Below are 22,874 nucleotides of genomic sequence, written 5' to 3'. Positions count from 1 at the left end.
AATTGTAATATTTTGCTCTTAATAGTTATTGAAATGGAAACAAGCAGACAATTATAATAAAGAAGGATTACCACTACTGATAATAATGCAACTAGTGTATTGATGTACTTTCAAAGACATTCACAATGAAGATCAATTTAATAGATATGTTATTTTGTTTAATTTGTATAACAAACCACAATTGAATAATAATAATAATAATAATAATAATAATAATAATAATAATTATAATAATAATAATGATTATAATAAAAATAATAATAATAATAATAATAATAATAATAATAATAATAATGATGATAATACACAAAACAAAACAAACAAAAAAATGGTTCTAAGGCAACAACACTCTATTCCACTTAGCATTTGTTAGGATACCGAGGTTATTTGACCAAATAATTCTCAAATAAAATTTAAATTATTCATCTCGAATGGGTTATACTCAATATGTATTGTATACAATCGTTTTCTTCTTCAATTTCATTGCAGCAGGTTAAAGTATGATGTATTTCAAATTTATCATTAGGCCTTTCAGGAAAGACAAAAAAAAAACCCTTTCATTACTGCATTATATTTTGTATTTTGTTCTCAATTAAATCTTGATTTATTCATAAAACATGAAATGATTTTGTGACCAGAAGAAAATACTTACGATTCTTCGGACAGCTGATAAATCATTTGTGTATAAAGTCAAATTGATAAAAAAAAACATTTGATGAAAATTGTAAAACATATGTACAGTTTTCTATACAGTAAACAGATGTGTCGTTTCATACTGTGACATTAGAAAACATTCAATAAGAAAATAATTATGTGACCTTTATAAATGTTACATAAATACCATTTCAAAACGTTCAACGAGCATATAAAAAAGTAAGAAGTTATCAAGGGGGGACAGTCAAGTCATAAGTAAAAAAAAAAGCAGACAACAAAATGGTCAAAAAGATAAAAACAGTATTAGGTTAAAAAGACTTATATTTGATAAATATGAGCCTAATTCGAAATGCCTCTTTGAGGTAGCATAGCGAGAAAACAACTTAACTGTATAGAATTACATGCAACTTTATTAGGATCTTTGCAGGGACCTTAGTGGAAAACGTCTTAGGTGGAGATCTGGTAACAAAACAACAACATAAAACAGGGCAGAATTAATTCGATTCATTAGATTGTTTTTATTCCAAGAACAAACGAACTTTTAAAAAGCTTTTTGTATCAACCTTAGCTTCGGCTACTTGCTCAAACAAATTATTGACCGTAAAGGTATCTTTCTAGTTAAGTGTACAACTAATTCCTTCAAGGAGAATTCAGCAAATGACATGCATTTCTGTATTGCGTGCTTCAATATGTGCGATAAATATCCCTCACAAACCGTTCTTTATAGAGTAATTGTTATTATATTACACGCATACTAAACATAAAAACTACTCATCGTCAGATTTTAAGACACAACGTCAGTAAAATTGTTAATTAGTTAGCCTATAGTTGTTTTTAGATTTGCAGTGTAATTGTGGTTAATGACGCATAATTCAAGTGGTCCCAGGAACTAAGTCGACGGAAACAGTAATGGGGATACTTGCCAGAAAAAAAAACAAATAAAAATGCTGTAGCATTGGATAATTGTAATATTTTAGATATTTATTTGTTGCCGAGTATTGCAAAATTCCTAGAAATCTGAAATAAAATATGTAACAATACAGATGTTTCAAGTCAGTATATATTTGTGTGTGCATGTAATGGGGTCTAAAACTTCCACATGTAAAATTTATATATCGTGACCTTCTACAGTTTTTGTGTGTTAAAGAAATAAAAGTGAACAATGATCGATGGATGGAATGGTGTTAAGCATTCAGTGGTAAATATAACTAACATATCAAAATCAATAACATGAATATGAAACGCTGAGCCAGAGTTGTAACGTGCTAGTTCACGTGGTGGCAGTCTTTAGGAGGATATGTCACCCTAGCCGGACAACTTATTCTGGCTCCGGGCTGATCAGTCTTTGCTCTTACTCCTAAATGCCACGTAATATTTTCCAATTCTAAGGTTTTATCCGGCTGGCGATCGTACCCACGACCTTACGCCCTCAGGGCGAGCAAGGTATCACATGAACACAGTTGTGATGCTAGATTGAACGATGAATCTGAAGTTTGATCTATAATATTAAATACCAAAACATATGTTTATCTTTTGATTTGAAAAAGGTAAAAAAGAAAATCAAAGAATAACAAATACAATGATCTACTTTTTATGGCATGATCTTTAGCGATGGACAATTCGTATCGCCCCGTGTCTAGATAGGTCGTGAATGAATTCCACAGAGACGACCAATTATCTGACGTCAAAACCAAATTCTTAAGTAATTTACATTTTATACTTCAGAGAGGATGTGTGATAAGAGAAGGTATTATACTCTGGCATTTTCAAAAATAGACAAAATCTTCAATCCTTTTCAATTTATGTTTTTTTTTTTATAAGACACAAGAAGAATCATCTGTTATGTCACCATGATGTCTGACACATCATAACTGTCATGCTTAGATAAAACTGCTGCTCACACCTGAATATCAATAGCAAGATCTTAAAAAAGAGCTACTTTGGTAGCTTTGTATTTTTCTTTAAAAACAAGTGTCAAAAGCGTACAGCCACTCAGCCAAACATTTGGACAACAAACTATCTATAAATTCATTATAAGCTATACAATGGAGAAGTCTAAATTATCTACGGTCAAATTTACATGTACCTCAAAGTCCTATGATACTTCAAATATACAAGGGAATATGTCTTGATAACATTAACGGTACCAATTTTTTCTGCACCAGATGTGCATTTCGACAATAAATGTCTCATCAGTGTTGATAGAGGCCAAAGATGCACATTTCGGCAAGAAATGTCTCTTCAGTGATGCTCGAGGCCAAACTATTTAAAAATTCCAAGCTCCTTCAAAAACGAAGAGCTTTTAAAGCAAAATGGACAAAAAGTATTGTTAAAGCCGAGCAAGGAATCAGAGCATGATATTTCTTAGTTTAGAATGATTTTCAAAATTTTATAACAGCACATTTGAAAAATACAATCTCTGTAGTTCCATGCCAGTACCGAAGCACTAGCTACTGGGCTGCTGATACCCTCTTGGACGAGCAGTCTACCAGAAAAGGTATCGACTCAGTAGTAGTAATAACAATAAATATACCGATTTTTCTCCACCAGATGCTCATTTAAATGGTTAAGTTCTACTATAAAACACGTGTACATGGACATTCTTTTAAAAGAAAATCCTTTATCTTATCAAAATCTTCAGAATTCTGCTGCTGTTGAATTATTGTCTCTCCGTACTTTTCAGTGATTCCCCAATAGCTTTTCCGTATACAATGACCTTAACAACGAGACATCTCATTAGAACTTTGGCAACCGGAAGTGCGAGAGAAAACCGTGATGAAAGAAAAGGAAAACAAACAAGGAATGTAGATAGTGTCAATTGATTCCGTTTTTATGTATACATCATATCATTTAACAAGTGACAAATGAAAAGCATGGAAAATTAAAAAAAAAAAAAAATAAACATCGTTCTATCATCTCACTTTTTTTTCACTAACTCCATCATTATGTGTTTATTGTTTATTAAGGTCACAAACGGTAAACTTCGGCAACAAAACCCCAAAACTAATTCCCAAAGTTTCGATCAACAATCACTAAATGAAATATTTTTTTGTCAATTATACGCTATGAATTCGTTTTAAATGTAAAACGAAAACGTGCATAGAGGACTTGGTTTAGTATATGCATGCACTGGTTCAATAATTTCCTTAACAATATAAATACAAGAAACTCGTTTCATATGACTTTAAACGATCATAATACGCTGTTACAAAATTTTATCTTTACAGTGACGATATTGATGAAAGGATCATTCCTGGGAAAATAAAGAAAAAATCAGAATTGAATGCTTCTTTTTAAAATTTTATAGGGATGTAAAAGCGTTGACCGAAGCACATTTTTTACATTAAAAATGTGTGCACGATCAACGCTTTTACAACCCTATAAAATTATAAAAAGAATCATTCAATTCTAATAATTACAACTGCTTCTGATATTAGAGAACATCTGTTATATAAATGAAATCAATATTGTAAAACAAATAAACACAGATTAAAGAAGTATTAGAATTAAACCAAAAATGTAAGGATAGAATTATAGTTCATTGTCCACAGAGTGCAATACATTGCCATAAAGGAACATATGTTATACAAATCTAATGATTTTCTTGATAGATTGAAGAACACATAATTTAAGAAATAGAATTATGAAAATACAGAACTACTGAAATAACTCATGTCTTACAATCAGAGTTTCGGTTAAGAATAAAACTCGTTTTGTTGTTTTATTAACATGTAAAAGCGTTGGCTGAAACACATTTTGGATATAATGCTCAAGTATAACAATTTGCCTACGATCTACGCTGTTACATCCCCGTAAAACTACCAACGTAACCATTTAAAAAGTCTTGTATTTACAATAAACTAGTTTATGACGAATTAAACCAAGCAATGTTTGTTTGTTTGTTTTGCTTAAAATATTTCTACTTATTGTTGTAACGTTTTCATGCAAAACACGTGCAGTCATGGATGTTACGTTTTATTGGGCCATAAAATATTACTTTAAAACAACGTGTGATTATTGTTTACCAATACAAATGATGGGATTCCTCTAAGAAACATCTTTGTGATGTTATTATTAAAGAATTGAATGATTTTTTTTGTAGTTTTATTCAGATGTAAAAGCGTTACACGAAGCACATCTTGCATGCAGCGCGGAAGCGCTTAAAACTTAAATTATGCACACGATCAACACTTTTACAACCCTATAAAATAGAATAAAAAGAAACATTCAATTCGTATTATTACATTGTGTGCTACAACCATGAAAATACGAGTTATATCAAGCTTTTAGTTGGTTTTCCTATTTATTTTTTAGACTTTGCTATAGAAAGCATGTTGCAGTCATGAATGTTGCATTTTATTGGGAAATGAAATACAATTTTGGAATGCTTGGCGCTAGTTGTTTGCTGTTTGCCAATCAATATTACTGATTATAATGAAACATAGTTACATGTAACTGAAACATAGTTACATGTAATGTAGTTACAAGAACGTAAGGCCACAAAAAAATCAAAACCATTTTATGTTTGCAACCTTGAAGTCGAACTGAACTCAGTTCAGATATACTTACATACCCTATCAACGTAATTATTAGGAGTAACACGACTTGTGTCACATGTGGAACAGAATCTGCTAACCTTTCCTGAGCAATTGAGATCAGCCTTGTTTTTGGTTGGGTTCGTGTTGCCCAGTGTTGTGTTTTGTGGACAGTTGCTTGTTTTCTCGTCGTATTTTGTCGGTTTTTTTGCCATGGCGTTGTTAGTTTATCTTTGACATATAAGTTTTAATATCTCTTTGGTTTCTTCCTCCTCTCTGTATTAATAAGATAATTCTGTCGGAGAAGTTGAGCAGATAGTTGTTAATAAACTACAAGAAAAGCGCTGTTTTTACTTACTGTTTTCCCCGTGTATTTAATGGGATTGCGATCCCTTTTATATCCATCGTATATCCGTTATTTTAAATCATATATAGCGGACAGTTTTCCGGGTTTTTTTCACAAATAAAACTCGATCATATTAGTATAATAGTTCTTTTTATTTCGCTCCCTACGCTTCTCTAAAGTAGTGACGGATTTTTTTATTGCCTACTTTTTGCAACAATACAACATATTATATTAATATATTGATCATAAGAAACTGCGTCTTTAATCAACAACAAATGTGTAATATTATTTGATTGACAATATTCTTAGCCCCGTAAAATATTTATAATATGTTTAAAGTAAATTATAGTTCTCTCTTCGGATTTGAATAATAATGTTTAACAATTGATTGGATGAGGCAAATACAAGAATTATACGCAAGGTTATGTCAACGTCCTAAATGCAAACTTGCTTGCTCATAGGAATTGATTTTACTGAAAGTTTCAACACAATTATTTAGTTAAAATATCTCGCACAGTATTATCAAACGTCCATACACCGAAAATAGTATTACCATATAGTAAGTATTTTTTCGAGCAAAATATACTCAGAATTAGTGTTCGTCTACGTCAAAGTTTTTTACTCGTAATAATATGGCATCATAACAGAGATAATTTGAACTAACAGACCAACTGTGAATGCTATGTAAACTCTATAAGGTTACAGGAGAAAAATTGAGGTCAGATGTGGTACAGTCTTCCAACTAGATATTGGAAAATAGAAGCAAAAAATAAATCCTTTGGCTTCTTACATTCAATTTTTTGAATCATAGGCAATGTTTAATGATTATGTGTAAGTATTAGCGAAACTATGTCAGTCAACTTTGTTTATTTCTACGTTTTGTGGTATTTTTTCACCTCGAACACTTCTTTGTATGATGTATACCGTTAAAACGAAGTCGGTATTATTTTACATTGACGTAGCCCTATTTTGGCACTGACATTTGCAAGAGAAAATGAAACGTTGCATGCAGGTTTAACCTTAGAATTATTTAATAGTGTGTGATTGTATTGCATTTAATCTCCTTAGGAATATAATAGCAAACAGTACCGATTGCTCAGAAAGCATATTCAATATTAGGAGTAAAAGTTAGATGCATTATGAATTTTCTTTCTCAAAATATGATAACAGCTTTGCTATTGAAGAAGGAGAATGTCAAATTCCTGATGTCATTAACCGTATCGATGTTATTTACCAACATGATCCCGCATTTATGTAAAAGATGCAGATAAATATGGTTCTAAACTTAACAGAGTAATATATATTGTAAAGACGGATAAAAGATAGTTCTTAAGGATCAGATGGAAATGTCGTTATAGTAAAGATGTGATCAACTCGTCTCCTTTGTTTTGACTTTATTCGAGTCAGAACAATTTCTGCATCTCGAAATGATTGAAGGTAATGGTCTTCTATAATTTCCGACACAATCAGTAATTGTTTGAGCGTGCATGGAATTGTTTTGCAAAGAAATTTTCTTTTAACTAGTAAACATTGATTTACTACTACATCTTAGTAAATGATCATTGGTATGACATTTCACAAAAATTAAAACCTGAAAAAAACCTTAAACCTTGAATTGAAATTGTTTCATTTTAAATTTATAACTTTAAAAAGGCCAAATTTCAGCAACAGATAATAACTTGATATGAAAAATAATTTAGCTGCTGGCCTTGAGATCACAATTAAAATAAATTTACATGTATGTGTCTTAATAAAATTCTGTCAAATTCAAAACATAGTACATGCAGTTTCTTTAAGATATATCTTATCCGTGCAAAATATAGTTGAGTCAACACATACTTCTGAAAAAATCGCCTGACATCCTTCCTGAAATGTAAATTTTGACCTTTTTGCACTTGGCTTCATCACTTCGTCACAAGACTTTTCAATTGAATATTTTTTTTACCAGATCTTATTTTATTCCCTTTCTGTGATGTACATACCAAGAAAACGCAAATAGAAATAAAAAAGTGAAAGTTGAAAAAGGTACACGAGAAGTAACTGAATCAATATTATATATTATCGCTGTTTGGTCGACTACAGTAGATTTGTCTAAAGTGTTTGCTAAAGTCAATGGTTTGCTTTGCTTTGCGTCCCCCTGGTGATAGTTTTGATGATCTTAGATAAAAAATTAAAACACAAGAATAATCCAGACATTGTTTAGAAAAACATGAGTTATGATTTTGGAGGGGAAATTTGAACATTTTTCCTAAATGATTAATTGGTTCAAATGTAAACATTATATACTGACGTATATTCTTCGTACAATACCCTTCCCTTTTCACGAATGTGACCTACCGAATTAGACTATTTACCGGATTTGTAATAACATAAGCAACACGACGGGTGCCACATGTGGAGCAGGATCTGCTTACCCTTTCGGAGCACCTGAGATCACCCCCAGTTTTTGGTGAGGTTCGTGTTGCTTAGTCTTTAGTTTTCTATGTTGTGTCATCTGTACTATTATTTGTCTTTTTATTTTTGGCCATAGCGTTGTCAGTTTGTTTCGATCTATGAGTTTACTGTCCCTCTGGTATCTTTCGTCCCTCTTTTATATATATTTTTATAAGGTTAAATTGATGATTAAAATTCGTGTCAAACTGTATGCCTGTTCAGTCCGGTATGAATGTGTTTTTATCAAGTTGTGTTTTTTTATTCTCCTTGGTTGGCTTATATATTTGGAAATTTGTCCTGATGCAAAGTAAATAATTAAAAATAAATTAAAAATTTCAAAACAAAAACAGAGTTGGCCTGATCTTGATATTAAAACGCTTCAATGATTACACTCAAAGTGAACTGATTTTATGATATATTAATTGTGTGTTACATTGAAATTATGTAAATACAATGACATTTAAAGCTATTACAGCAGTTTGCTTCATTTATTTGATCTAGTTACACCCCCCCCCCCCTGAAAATGCATAACATTTATAATTATTTGACTTAGAAAAAGTGAATATCAGACTCTGAACCAAACGTATTATTTACTAGCCGTAGCTTATTATTTACTTGCCAAAGCGTATTATTTACACAAATCCTATACAATAAAGTCATTCTTCCTTACCGGGCTTACCGATGGAAAGATGAAGATCTTCCGTTACTGACATACTAGTTTTATAAAAATTTTACCATGATGAATATTTCTAGTCTGGCTTATTAGTTCGACATTTACACCGAACAAGTATACGATGACTACACAGGACGGAGATAAATTAAGCACTGTATACATGTAAGTCATAAAACAAATATAAACATTGTATATTACATTGTTTTGAAAAATAGTAAGAACAATTTCAAATATAATTAAAATCAGATCTGTTACTCCGATTTGTTAGATTTGTTTGTCGCGACGTGTTTGCGAGCCACTAAAAAATTTTGAACAACTAGGGGACATTTTAGCGCATACATTAAAGCCCATTTAAACGCAGGATTAATCCGTTTACCTTTATTTTTGATAGCCCATTTTAGCGAAAACGTACATGGTTGAATGATACTCACCATACTAAAACTATGAACAGTAATTTATGCTGGCTGAATGTGTAAGTTCTTTTATTCGGCATAGCATTTCTAGATGATCTAGATACATGTATCTGGTTGTTTTTTAGAAGAGTGCATGCCCGCAGCCAGAAGATAAGGGTTGTGTTGGAATTCGCAGATTACCTGACCAAATAATGGCCCAGAGTCGTTTTATTCCATTATAATGAGCAATTTTATAGTTTTCGTCCAGCTATTTACGTTTTTCTGGTTAAGTATCATTAAATTGCGAACAACAACATATGTAAAATAAGAAGTAAATATGAATGTGCATCTCAATCTAGACGAGATAAAGAGAAGACACAGTTCCTATTGCAATTTTATGAACATTATTGTACAATGGTTATATCAAGAGCCCATTACGTATAATATTTATTCTTTAGGATATTAATTCCAGGCTAGAACGGAATTTTTAGTTAACCTTTTAGACTTTTAGTGCTGTTAAAATCTTGCGCTAAAATAGGTTATACTTTGGCGCAAAAACGTCCGATTCTTTTGCTAATATGTCCAATCAATGCTCTAAAATGTCCTCCGCCGATTGAAATATCTAATTTTCATCAGATTGCACATATTTACAACACCTCGGCATATTGATTTGCTTGTCTCAACTCTCTACACGTAACTATTTTTTGAGTGGTTTAACATCTTGATCTCATCTCCCCTGTGTCAATTTGTAATTAATTGAAACACTCTGGGAAACAGTTTACGCATAATTATTTGCTTTGACAGTCCTTATTACTAACTACGACAGCTATGCCAAATATTTCTAATTACAAGTGTATCATTAGGTTTTTTCCACGTTTTTACGTTATCGTTAAACACTTTGTATTATACAGCAAAGTTCAAATATATTTTTGTAACTTTGGTGAGTTCGATATGAACAATTTTCTATCAATTTAGATTTGAATTATAGCCAGTAATGGTCTTCTGTCATTCTTGACAAAGTAAATAACTGCTTGGTCTTGCTCTGAGTGATACCTATGTGTATGTATTTCACTCAGATTTGAGTATTACTTAAAACTTGTATAAATCACGGCGAATGCGTTAAAAGATTCCAAACCATCCAAAAAGAATTGATGTGCACAACATCGATGCAAATAAATACTTGTGACGATCAATTAGACCATAGTTACTAATCCGATTAACTGTCGTCATGTTTTTCCAATATACTTTTTTTACCCTGCTTGTCGTTTTAATTAAGATATGCAATTTCAGTTGCTCTATAACATACTGATATTTTCAGCACATAGCTTCTTTTTTTAGGGAAAATTGGAAACAATTTATGTTTTCAAATTCTTAAATTCTTAAAATTTTAAATTTTTGTTTGTTTGATGTCATTGGGTATTTGAGACTTGCATTTTTCATAAAGATAGTCAAATATTTTGTATTTGACCTGTTCTATTTGTTTAGATTTGATGTTGGCTACTTCAACGCACCTTGTATTTAACATTTGGTGATCTTTTTTACATTCTGTTGTTCTGTTTATTGCTTCTGTATGAAAATAAGAAGAAATGGTATGATTACTAATGAGACAACTATCAACCAGAGATCAAATGACTTAGATATAATCATTTTAAGATCACCGTACGGCAAACAACACTGAACAAGACCCATACAGCATAATAAGCCATAAAAGGCCTAAAAATGACAAAATGTGAAGAATTCAAACGAAATTGAACATTAATTTATTTACAAAATTTTAGCGAAAAAACAAATATGATAGACAGAAACCAACGAAAAACAACCGAAATACAGGCTACTTACTTGGGACAGGTACAAACAGTATGTGGTGGTGTTAAACATGGTAGATAGCGCTCAACCCTTCTAACCTGGGACAGTGGTGTAATAACACAACATAAGAACAAACTATATAAATAAGTTTAAAAAGTTTGACTCATCGGATCGACACAAAGCACAAAAAAGAACTAACAAAATAGACTTAAAACACATAGCACCGATTTAGGAGAACTCGCAGTTACTGACAGCTTATTCAAAGCCAATTACAACTACTAACTAAACCATATTTTCTAGACTAAAATCAATCGTTGAACACCCTATGATAAAGAAGTATGTGTATGTTATATTTACTATTTTAAGAATTAAAAATTTGAAAATATATCTAAAACATTGATGTAAAATGCTATATTTAAAACGCCAGTTGTTTTTCTACATAAAGTTTCATTGATACAGATATCTGATGCAAGTGGTAATTTGAGGGTTTCGCCAAAATAAAACTCAATGCAGATGTGTTATTATAGATAGTTTGAACAACAAACTAAAATCATTATGAAGTTTTTATTGTATGCACTAAGTACCAATTAATTTTCCCATTACTACAGTTTAAAAGGTGAAGTCTGGAAATATTCTGAGAATTTTTACGAAAGGCAAATAGTTAAATCTGCTGAGGAATGAAGTAAACCATGACTAATTCAAAATTTTTAAAATATTACATTCGTTTCGAGAATGTTATCTTCTAGTCATACGGCTTTAGTAAAAAGTGCTTCTGATAAATCTCCACTGGACTGTTTATAAATGAAAATGAGAATCTTCAAATAACCATCAAAATTTTCAAATCTTCTACATGACCGTGTACTTTTCAATAAAATGGCCTGACAAATGGTTTTCTTTCTGCTAAATCGCCGTGGATATGCATTTAATTTACCCTGTACATTAAATAGCAATTCACCATCTCAATTCTTAAAAGATAAATGGTATAAGACTGAAGAAAGCATTATTCCAGACATTTTGAAATTAAATTAATTCTGGAAAATTTTGTTATTTTGAAATTTCACTACAAAAACAAAATGAAAAATTGTTTCCCCCAACAAAAAAAAATCCGCTTGTCATATTATTTTGAGTGGTCTGAGTCGATTTCTTTTTTTAATTCAATGAGAAAGATCTTACTTATTCTTTTAAAATAGTCATAATACTCGTTGATTTTGTCAAATTTGAACGAAAAGTCGAATGTATGTTACAAATCGTTATTACACTTGACGTATACGTTCCATATACATATAAACTTTCTATGTTGTGATATTACACTATTGTTTCAGGTAGGGTGACGGTTGGCGCCTATAAAACGTTTAAACCCGCTGCATTTGTTTGCAACTGTCCTAAGTCAGGAACCTGATGTTCAGTAGTTGTCGTTTGTTGATGTGGTTCATAAGTGTTTATCGTTTCTCGTTTTTTATATAGATTATACCGTTGGTTTTCCTGTTTGAATGGTTTTTACACTAGTCATTTTTGGAGCCCTTTATAGCTTGCTGTTCGGTGTGAGCCAAGGCTCCGTGTTGAAGGCCGTACTTTGACCTATAATGGTTTACTTTTACAAATTGTGACTTGGATGGAGAGTTGTCTCATTGGCACTCACACCACATCTTCTAATGTCTACATATACCTTGTGCTTACCTGGATACACGCACATTTTCAAATTTAAGTTACTTCTAAATAATCGAAATCATTGCCGTTTATACTCCATAATATCATAAATTAATTCGTTCCTTGCTACATGGTGCAATTTCAATACTAATACATTTTGTATATATATATCAGACCTTTTCTTATTTGTCCTACCTGCAACATTCATAGTTAACATTATATGGGTATGATATAACCGTTTTAAATCGAGTAAAGTTGTCAGTTTAAACATTTCCTGGTTTTTATACAGTGCAACTTGGTTCAACAATGGTTTCGACTGTCTTTTTCACCCAGGGACAGATTGGGAGGTTGCAGCGTTTAATGGCATTAAGAATGGAATATTCATTAGGAGGTATTTAAAGTGATAATCGTTGTCTGTTTAAGACAATTAATATATCTTACCATATTACCCTGATACGGAATGTCGTAAGAATATTTTTATGTGTTCATGTTTGGTTTCTCAGGATATTTTTTTTGTTAAATCGCATTAAATCAAATCTTATTTACTCAATTACTTTTTCTTAAAATCATTGTTTATAATTCATAATGGATTAAATTTTTGATATTGTACAGCATTACACATTGTCAATTGTATATTCAGATCTACATTTCTAATGGGTTGTGCGATTTTTCATCACAATTTGATTCATGCGAAAGGGTACAAAAGGACACTTATGCGACATTACCCTTGACGGAATTTAACCTTAAACGTGTATGTTTAAAACAGTACATTTACGATTATGTATCGATAAAGAACATAAAATCATTCCAAAGTTTTGATGACAAAGTTGAATTCTAGCGAATTATCTAGTAAAATCAATTACAAACTGCACAGCTAATTGTGGGTGTAACTTTGGTTTTTAAAGCAAAGTGAAAATATCATTTATTTCGTATTAATTGACGGCATAAACGTGTTTATCCTAGTGGGAACATGGAAAACATAGTTAAAAAATCCATACTGTCAAGAAAATACATTATTTTACAAAGTCACCTCAGTTCACCCCAGTTTTTAGTAGGGTTCGTGTTGCTCAGCCTGTATTTTTATATATAGTGTTTTGTAGATTGTTGTTTGTCGTTTGGTCGTTTTTCGTTTCTTGTCGCTATTTTGTCTTAGACTAATGAGTATGAATATCCCTTTAATACCGTCCGCGTCTCTTTTTCATTTTTGGATATACTATTGGTGTTGGTTTGGAATGTCCTTTCGCATTTATCTCATTAGATAAATACCAAAAACCCATTAAACTCTGAAATTTTGAGCCATCTTTTAGCATTGTAATTTTGATATTTCTCTAAAATATGACAAAATCTTAAAATAGTTACAACAGTTACGTGTATAATACACATAATTTTATACATGTAGTAGCATTAACAGGAACTGTTATAATGTGCATTCGAAGCTGCTATACTATGAATTTTAATAAAGCTTCAACTACAAGATTATAAAAATTGTATTTTTCTTGTGTCAAATTTTGTCAATGTTAATTTTACAACTGTGAGGCATGAGAGTTTGTCGCTATGAAATTTGTAAAATGACTTCGGTCAACATTGATTGAGACGACCCGAGGATAAAACATGAAACACACTGAGTATTACGGATGTGAAGGATTAGTGGTGATACTGTAACATGACAAACAAGAGAAATAACTCTTACGAAGAAAAGTCTATTCGATTAAATGGTCTGAGTTACAAAAGCATATTAACTTATCGACATCTTGCAAAACCACAATACAGCAAAGAAAGAGAAAAAAGGCAGAAAAAAAAATCAGGACAATTTTATCAAATTAAGGGTTTCTGCGGAAGGGTCTAAAGACCCATTATAGTTCAGTTTGACAGGCATATATGCTCTTAATTGCCTAAAATAGTATTTGAATAGTAATTTTGGCTTTATGAAAGTGCATCGAATCTTTGATTCCAGGTCAAGTGATCGCGGACGCAGCAAAATATATCAGTAAGAGTTATAACTCATTTTAGAAAGGCTACAATATTTCCTGTCACCAAGTGTTCTACTAACCTACCAATTGCCTTTCAATACCATCATTGTCATGAAAATTGTTTGGACTGGTATTGTGAAAATAATTGTATAAAGTTCGAGATTGTATGTTCGTTACGTAAGTGCGTCACTGTTTGTGATGTCCTGTGGTGTCTGTCGTTGATGGAAGATGTTCGTTGTTGTTCTGCGGTTTGCATGTTGTGTCGACTATTATATTATTTGTTTGTGTGTTTCTCTGTGATAAGTGTTATTGCGTGTGTTTGTGCTGTATTTCTGTCACGTAGTGTTGTCATTTTAGCGATATTTTTTAACATTGTCATATAAGCGGGAGGTTTGGCTAGCCATAAAACCAGGTTTAACCCACCATTTTTTTCTTAAAATGTCCTGTACCATGTCAGGAATATGGCAGTTGTTATCAAATAGTTCGTTTCTATGTATGTTGGCGTTTGTTTTTGTTGCACTTCAGTGTTCCTGTTGTTCCTTTGTTTTCCTCTTAAAGTTGATGTGTTTCCCTCGGTTTTAGTTTGTAACCCGGATTTTTTTTTTCTCAATCGATTTATGACTTTTGAACACCGGTATACTACTGTTGCCTTTATTTATCTACCAACAATAACAGAAGAAAATCTGAATATTGTAACCCCCCCCCCCCCCCCCCCCCAAAAAAGTAAATACTGTCATAATTTAACATTTCTTTAAAAAGCCACTTTAGTATGTTCAGTACCGTTTGGTGTTATGTTTCTAGCAAAAGATAAATTACCATTAAGAAATAATTTAAATTTGAGTTGAATTTTGGCGTCCATATCCGTTAGTTATTAAGTAGTTTCATGTTTGTTAATAGTAAACACGTCAATACAAATCTTTCTTATTGGAACTTCTAGATAAATTGAAACCAACAACATATTCTAATTTTGAAAAATTATATTAATTTATAAACTCTTTCACAAACATATTTCATGTTAAGTTTGCGAGCAACACACCGAGTTTGCAAATAAATAAACACCTTATAAATTAGTTTTACATCTTTCAGTTTTATCAAAACTTGCAGAACTTTTTTGTCTGTGTAGGATTTCACTATCAATGTTCATGGCGTCCAATTTCTCGTAAATTTCATATCAGATTGGATGTATATACTCCATATATGGATATTGCTTGAATGTTGCCACATATAAATTTTAAATGGGAATTTAAATATATAAAAATTAAAATGAACGTTGGACTCAAAGAATTACAAAGATTCAAACTTGCGTGAGATTTGTTTATTCCTTTATTCACCATGTTAACAAGCATAGGATATTATACAATAAACCTCATGGTGATGTATACACTATGAGGATTCTAGATGAAACTCGAAACAAACGTACCTTATTGGAAAAAAGAAGATATTGTGCTAAACACTCGTCAAAGTACCAGGCTTACAGTTTAGTACGCTAGTAAACTTCAACGAGATAACAGAGTATCAATGCAGCCCTAAAATATGAACAACATGTAGAGGTTGCAGCTTGGTCTCTAGAACAGCTTTGTCATACAAAGGTATCAAATATACTTCATAAAGTACACTAGACACACACAATGTGGTACACAGTATCCTTAAAATGTTATAGGTCATATGATTCAACGGTGTGCTTTTTTTAATATCTCTGTTAAAAGTGTCAACAGTACGTTTGGATAAAATCCAAACCAATGACAAGGATTTCAGTCATAAATGTTACACTCGAGAGACCTATCACAACCAAGAGATATTCTTGTTGCTTCTTTTATTTGATTTGATCGAAATACATCTAGAGTTATAACAGAAAGTCTTCATAGATTATTCCTTAATATGAAGATAGACCATATGAAAGATCAGATCCTAATGCTAATGACAACAATTTTGTTCTCATGAAATGATTTATCATTTTGCCATTTTTTGCAAGACTAGTTAATAGCTATTAGCGGATGATACTAAGGGTACATTCACTACTCATAAGTAAATGACACTGTAAACGCTGTGGCAACAAACGGAAGATGAAGAAAAGAAAAACAACTCCACAAATTACTTCGTAGAAAACTAGACCGAGCAACACGAACCACACCAAAAACTTTGGGTGATCGCAGGTGCTCCAGAAGGGTGAAAAGATCCTACTCCACTGGTGGCACCCGTCATGATGATCATGAATAGTACAAATACTGAAGAAGTATGGAATAATGTATCATTTTGAACAAAGGCTGCCATAGTTTTTGTAATTGGTATCTGATCAGCATGACGCGATGAATCGAAGGAGACGGTCTCGAAATCATAATTCACCTTTTCAGAATATAAACTATCCAAGGTGATATATATATTTCAAAAAGGATACACCAAATCGTTGTGATTGTGTATTGCTTATCGTCATAAACAACGACTATTCAGCATGTTACGTCACGTTAAGTTAACTTCTCATTTCATGGTGCAAACAATTAATAAGAAATTAGCATCAATCCTTTCGATTTTGAGAAAAAAATATATAATAAGCTGTACAATTAATTTTGTAGACCTTCCAAGATGTAGAACAGCAATAACAGCGATGCTTCCTTTATATAATGATAATTTACTGATATCTTCTGAGATAGCTCACCCATATCGTTCCCAATCTAAAATCAAGATTCAGAGAGGTCTAGAACTTTTGTTTTTTACTAATTTTTTCAGCATTTTATGTCGTTGAGTTCCTGTCTCATGCAGGAATATCCTACATCTACTTTTATCTATATCAAAAAAATAAATCATGATCATTTCAGATAAGCGACTTTTAATCAAAACGGCTTTTCTCTTTAGTAAAGAAAGTGCATGTATTCTCAATTAAAAGAAAAGTTACAGGAAAGAAAACTATTATAAACAAAGGTTCTGCACAATTAATCAGTTTCAAACCAGACATTCATTCTGTAAATTGCTAAACCATCAATTTAAAAAACGAAAATATCATTTAGAAGATGGGCTAAAAAGTTTTATTCAATACTAAAATGTTATATTAATTAAGCAGCAATAGGTTCAAGTTCAAGTGTTCCATTATGATAATTGTGGTGTGTGTAAATGACAATGCTATGTACACAATTTGTGTCTTTGTTATTTGAAAGGATATATCTTTATGAAGCAAGTTTATTACCTCTTAAAAGGGAGTAGTATAATCTACAGATCATTTGTGCGAATAACATTTCATTATAGGTCTTTAAAAACCATATAAGAAGAATCTAATCATTGCAGCAAACAGACACTACACCCTATGCACAATTCTGTAGGGACAAGCAACGCAACCGCACGAAAAAACATGATGAAAGGAAATAAAGTTGTATTTTTGTAAAAGCTTTGTACCCAGGGAAGCATTAAGGGTGTAATAGAACCATTATCATTTACGCAGCAAAAGCTATCCATTAATACTGAAGATGTCGCAGAGACAGTGACAACACCATGGCAAAAAAAAAATATGAAGAACCCCAAATTCAGCCTAAAACGCTACACAGACAACTAACGATGGAGCAAAATGAAACACTCAAAAATAACATATCGGAAGTAATCATGTGACCTGGAAGGTAAACAGTTTCTTCTATAACTAATGACACTCGTCTTGATACTTATGTTAATAAAGATATGTCGGTGGTCACTCACGATAAATTTTACTATTCAGGTCGGCCATTTACTGAAACGTTTAAACGTTATGAACGTATCATTTGTGATATAACTGTTTTACACCAATCCATTTGTTGACTACGATAACTTATAACTGTATATAATAAAATCATTTAATCTATAAATAAAATTTTTTTTTTCTTTTTGAATTATATAATTAATATTCACCTACATATGATACTGTAAAAAATCCAACATCATTGAATCAATAGCTACGTAATGTTGTATAAATATGATTTCATTAAGAAAGCTTTGATTAAATACACCCAGAGCTAGTAGTAATAATAGCCAATATAAAACGAACACATTGGAAGAACAAAAACTTAAACAGAAGTATACACAATACTTTCATTATTTTTACACTCGCTATCAGCATCTTATCTGTATATATATATATATAATTTTTTATCCTATATTTTATATTAATTTTGTAAATAGAAATTCACCATTGAAATTGAATCTATATGATAAGTTGTTCTTTGTTATTTGTTCGTCTTTGTTTAGAAGTCTGGTGGTGGTGGTTGGTGTGGTCTGATGTACTCCCAAATGTTTTAGGTAATTTCCTGTTATCCTTTTTATGTATTGTAATAATACATTTATTTTGAGTAATATTTCCAATAATTCATCAAAGATACACAAGTCTGGAACGGATTTAGGTTGTCTACGGAGACAAAACGTTTAAAACGGACTATTACTGAGATTTCTAGACATGTAAACATTATCTTATCTTAGCTGTTAATAATTCTGTTTATTGACGTCATTGAATATAACAAAATGGAAAAAGAAACAGCAACATGGAGAGAAGAAGTTTAAAGGATGACTTTTATCGCTTGATACGTCGACTGAATTTTAAATTAAGGAAATCTCGCATAGGTAGTCCCGTTATAAATTTCCAATGAATGTTCACCGTCTGATAATAAAGCATATAAAAATCAGATAATTTAAGAGAAAAAACGATTTCCTACCTATAAATGAGTCAAATTTAATCCCCTTCCAGTATGTAAACTAATATGCATTCAAGTCTTTTCTCGTAAAACAACTTGACATCTTCATTGGAATACCACTATTTTATCAAACGAAGAATTGATCACTAAACGTGAGATATCGGAAAAAGTATTTTACTGTGTGTTATGTTGTAATTATTTTCTGATTGGGAGACATGAATATACCTTACGAAAAATGAAGGTAATAATCAGACATTATTTACGATACTGATAATGTTTGGAACGTAGCATTAAAATGTTTAATGATGTGGTGCTACATATTTTACATTGTTGATAAATGATCATGTGTATCCTAAATCGTCTCAAAAAAAGTTAAAGTTACGAATCATTTAACCTTTATTACAGTCATATTTTTATTTAGAGTATTGAAAACACAAGAAACCTAATTATTGCCAGTAGAACTCATTTGTCCCTTTGTGCCATTTGCAAAGGCTAAACAAAACAATATAAAATAACAAAGAGTTGATGTTTGTTTGCCTTTTTTCTCATTTATCGCAAACAGTTCAATAAATTGACTTAAAATAGAAATTTCCCGAAACCTTGCTCAATGAAGTTTCTTTAAAATTTATCACTATTATTAAAATTACAGAGAAAAAAGTTATATCTAATATTTTTCGATATTCTTATCAGTCTAATATGCTCTAGCTGTATGAAAAAAAAACTAAAAAAATATGACCTCGCCAAAATAACATTTTTGTTACCAAAATGTATAGTTTATCTCGACAGAGGACATACTGATACCGTAGACACGTAAATAAATACCTTTGTATCAGATGTAGGCATATCAAATTCAAACGAGACTTGATACAAACAGGTGAAAAAGGTAATTAAGGATGAAATTGAACTTAATATACAAAGATCACGCATCTAATTATTAATAGCAATTTCATAACACGAGGAAATAATAAACTCATATTTTTGTAATAAAAATCCACGAGGATACTAATTAGATTCATTAAAGCGATATTTCTAACTTTATTGTCAAATCTAGCATACTGATCACCTACATAAAAGTATCAAAAGTCAAAGCAGTAATATTGTTTCAGGGCAATACGGACGTCGCGTCAATTTACCACCATCAATATAAGACAGACAGGTGTGACCAGCAAGAAGAAACAGTGATAAAAGCTTTCAACATGAACGTTTGAAATAGTATAAATCATTTTTCACGAGTCGCATCCACCTTATAATTAAAAGTCTTAAATTTGTCGTAAAAATAGCTTTCATTCTATTTCGTCTATTATTCATGTCTAGACTAACATTAATAGCTCTTCAACGTTTGTAATATATCTTTATTCTCAATAAACCATATGCATAGTTATAGAGAAGATATGTATGTACAATAATTACTATATTTTGTATTTTTCTTTTTACTAGTAATTGTATATATTTTGTCCTCGAGCATCACTTACTTAAGAGACATTAATTGTCGAAATGCGCGTCTGGTGCAATAAAATTGGTACTATAATGTTATTTCATCTATTAAAAATCACGAAGGACGTTTGGAGGATAAAAGTTTTGACAAATCTGATGTTTTTAGTTTACTGCTCAGTAATGTTCATATAACTTTGAACCTCATTTAACATAATCGCTTTAAAAATTAGAGTCGCCTCTAAGAATTGGTCGGACGAGCGATTGTATCACAAATAACCGTAAACATATTTTCCTAAATGTTACAGGTCCTTAAACTGTTAAATTTATTGATTGCATCCAATTTCTAATCGTAGTTCTTTTTAAATGAGTCTGAATTTGCACAGCTGGTGATGCATGCAAAACGGAAGACGCTTTTTGAAGTTTTAACATTTCACTTACAATATAGGTCTGTTACAACATTGTATATATTAAAGTTGAGATCAGAATTAGTGAAATTAAGACACGAGAGTTCTATAGAATAGAGAAAATAAAAACGATAGAGAGATATTTTACACAGAAACTTTGGACATATATTACTTCTTGTATAGACGAATTAAATTGAGCTTTATCGATATCAGGTTGGTAATCGTTTAACAACATATGTATTGATATATAAATTCACTTAACTTCGCCTCAAATCAAATAGAGTCGTCTGGTATTTTGGCAGGAAAGTGTGATTGATATTTTTTCAACGAAACATTAATATTTATGCGACACTGTTTTTTCTAATACCAATTCGAAATAAATCTAAAATATTCGATTGCAATTAAGATGATCCTACTCAAATTATAAGAAACAAACTGTTAGTAACTCGATCTCGTAGTCACAAGTTATAGCAACATTGCAATCCATTATTGTTTTAATTTACGTACAATCATGACAATGTTGGTCAAAATCGAAATAACAATTAATAAACCTTTAAATATATATTCTATTCATCCTCCGATTATACTTCAATAGAAAAATATGCAAATGTGAAAATAGTTTACGTATACTTAAATTTATAAAGGTCATGACGACAGAATAAAGATTACAACCTCACACTTGTAAATTAGTCCAATAAACCATTATCATACAATAAAAGTAAGTAATCTATATGATGCAAATTAATACATACATAAAAACAAAATGAAGCGCCGAAAGAAATCAACTTTGCCAATACTAAAGTTGGCAATACGCTTCCCTACTGTCTATCAGACATACAAGTATATATGTTGTCTCTCTTGATAAAATTGTAAGGGGTTAACTTCATATAAAACATAAGAAAAGGAAGGTGATCGAATTCTCACGACATGACAGGAATGGTACCACTCAAAGGCAGCGGATACAAACAGACAAACAGAGAACGCTTATCAAAATAGCTTAGATAACAAGAATTCTTCCCATAGATAAGACTGATATAATGAAATGGCAAAAATTCAACCTTGACCTTTATTTGTGGGTTCTGCATCCATTAACGGCAAGTCGCCTCGATGGTTAATCGACATGATATAACTTGTGAATTAAGAAGACAAGGTGCAAATAGGAAACATTAGATAGAAAATAAACATAAAGATGTCAACAGTTTTTAACGACTCAAAACTTCCATACTATATGCAAAGCACTAAATTACCTTCTGAATATGGTAACAAATCAGCTTGATGGCACGCTTCAATGACACTATTTTTTTTAAAGGAAACTCGTCGATTGAGCTATATCCACACATTCATTCAATGTAATTTGAGGGGTTGCGACATGTTTAGTTAAACAGTAACAAAGCAAAACAATTACGCTATAGTATTTTAATTTTGATTTGGTTTGCAATCAAACGCAGATTTTGAACAATGTATAAAAAAGAAGGTAAATAAATATTTATATTTCAATTAAATATTTATAAACGAGTTATATGTACAATGAAGTTGAGCTTAACTATAACCAATTGTTCGCCTGTGCGTTTGATGCTTTTCAACTTCGTACTTTATTTTGCCTTTTTAACTTTTTTGATTCAAGCGTCACTAATGAGCCTTTTGTAGACGAAACGCGCGTCTGTCGTTTAAAAATATAATCCTGATATCTATGGGTTTATTGATACTGGGAATCTCCAATGTCAATTAGAGATAAAGGGTTTCAAATTATTTTGACTTGCTAAACTCGCAAAAATGGCTATCATGAAGAAATTAAAAAAAAAGAAAAAAAACATGTAACGACGATAAAATTTGTCCATTTCATTATAAGTTGTTGAATCTCATTTAAATCAATACTTATTGAAAACATTTCAATAGTTCACTTTGAAAATTAATTATTTTCTGCAGTATATTTATCT

The sequence above is a fragment of the Mytilus californianus genome, unplaced genomic scaffold (genome assembly GCF_021869535.1).
Source record: "Mytilus californianus isolate M0D057914Y unplaced genomic scaffold, xbMytCali1.0.p SCAF_1, whole genome shotgun sequence".
Taxonomy (NCBI): Eukaryota; Metazoa; Mollusca; class Bivalvia; order Mytilida; family Mytilidae; genus Mytilus; species Mytilus californianus.
This window is presented reverse-complemented; position numbering follows the sequence as displayed.